Here is a 2,377-nt window from a genome sequence, read left to right as displayed (position 1 = left end):
TATACTACCTGTTATGGACTGAATGATTGTGTTCCCCCAAAACTCATATGTTGAAACCCTAATCCCCAGTGTGATGGTATTTGGAGATGGGACTTTTGGGAGGTTATTAGGTCATAAGGGTGGAGCCCTCATGATGGGATTAGTGCCCTTATAAGAAAAGACACAAGAGAGCTTGCTTCCTTTCTCTCTGCTCTCTGCCATGTGAGGTACAAGAAGACAGCTGTCTGCAAACCAGGCAGAGGACCCTCACCAAAAAATGAATCTGCTGGCACTTTGATCTTGGGCTTCCCAACCTCCAGAACTGTGAGAAATAAACGTCTATTGTTTGAGCCACCCAGTCTATGGTAATTTGTTATATCAGCCCAAACTAAGATACTACCCAAAAATGAAGAAGTGATTTTTAAAAAATCTCTAAGTGGAAGTATGTCCAGAAGTGTTTAAAGATTACACATTGCTGGAGTATGTTGGGAAACACAGCTCTAGATCAGGGTTTGGCAAACTTCAACCAATGAACCAAATTCTGCCCACTGCCTATTTTTGTAAGTAAAGTTCTATTGGAAGACAGTCAAACCTATCCATTTACTTGTTTTCTAACGGCTTTTTTTTTCTTTCTACAATAGCATAGTTAAGTAGTTATCTGGCTCTTTACAGAAAAAGTTTGTTACTTCTGCTTATGTGAGATGTATGACAGACCCAGAGAGGAAGGTCTCTAAGTTTCCCTAAATCTTAGAAAGGTAACATGGTTATTACTAGTGAGGAAAAATTTGTAAAAATGAACCTCTGGCAATTACAATAGCTATTAAGAATAAATGAGTATGGGGACCTTTATGCACAAACATTCCAAATGGCTTTTTAGATTGCTCACAAAACCCTTTATACTCCTGTTTTTTTTATATCAGCACCACCCAGTTACTCAAGGCAGAAATCTAGCCAGTGTCCTCTTCATTCCTTCTCTGCTTCATCACCAACTCAGTCCTTCTCTCCATTCGTACTGTCACCCTGGGCCAGGCCACCTGGAATTCTGCAAACTTGCCTGGAGTAGGCAAGCATTTCCTAACAGCCTCTCCCACCGCCAGACATTCTTTTATATTCAATCTCTGTCCTACACAATGACCTTTTAAAAGGCATCCGTCCCTATTTATACCCTTCAATTGGTTTTCTGTTGCTTTTAGAAATAAATCCAAATGCAAGAGCATAATTTTTGAGTCCTTCACAAGTGGCCTTTATTTGACAAAATTTTCTTTACCCTCCAAGCCCCAGCTTATCTATCACTTCCTCTGGGATCCTTCTCTGATACCCAAGTCTGGTGTAAGTCATCCTCAAATGTTCTCCTAAGGCACTTTACAGTTTCTTGTTATAGAGCAGAACACATTGCATTGTAATTGTTTGTTTAATTGTCTGTGTGAACACTGTAATGCGGAGGGTAAGAACCCTGTCTTTATTAACTGGGGAGGCACTAGAGGGGAAAACAGACATAGTCTCTGTTATACAGATACTGCAGCATAGTGAGAGAAACACTTATCATGTATTACTGAAATATAAGTAGCAGTATCCTACTACTGCTGCATTTTTAAACTGAGGTTCCCTGAACCTCTTTACTGAAATTATTCTTGTTGTCTTATGGTTCTTCACCCATTCATTGATTTAGGAAGAAGGCAAAGTCAGGCTAGATTAATGATCACGATCAGTTTTGAAGTTCATAGTCCATAGGGAGACAACAGTTTTGAAGACCAGACTTTCAACTGCAAAAACTAGTCACCCCCAAAGAGAAAAGTGTTTCCCAAATTCCAAAAGCTATCCTTTAATAATCAAGAACAAAAGACTGGGGGGCTAAGGAAGAATTTTACTATAAGCTCCAGAGTAGAAAGGCTACAGGATATGTCACACAGGGAGAAGATAAAAGCTCTTTTGGGGCTGGGCAGAGAAGCCTGGAATGAGGGAAAGGAGTATAAGTTCCAAGTGAGAAGCCTTCACACTTTCCTGTCTCTTTCCCCTAGAGTGTAGGTCTTTGGGGGGCAACAGAAACCCCAAGCTGGGTTTGAGAAATCCAGAGGAAGACTTGTGCCCTGCTTCCCTTTTCATGACTCAGGGAAGGTGAGAGCCTCTTAGAGAAGAGGCCCTGAGTGTAGCATGGTGCTGGAGCAACCTGGCACACAGGTTGATAACAATGCTGATACAGGTGACCCAGTGAATGGCTTGATACAAGGTAGGGTTGACCCTCCCTACCTAAAGGGATCCAGACTAGGAGGTCTGGACTAGTCTCAAGTCTAGACTAGTTTAGAATTTCAGATCCCTTTAGGTAGAGAGGGTCAATGGAGAAAAACAGGTTATAGAACTGAAAGAAAGTCTTGTTTATGATTGTATCCCAAGTATATAG

The sequence above is a fragment of the Mesoplodon densirostris genome, chromosome 1 (assembly GCF_025265405.1).
Source record: "Mesoplodon densirostris isolate mMesDen1 chromosome 1, mMesDen1 primary haplotype, whole genome shotgun sequence".
Lineage (NCBI taxonomy): Eukaryota > Metazoa > Chordata > Mammalia > Artiodactyla > Ziphiidae > Mesoplodon > Mesoplodon densirostris.
This window is presented reverse-complemented; position numbering follows the sequence as displayed.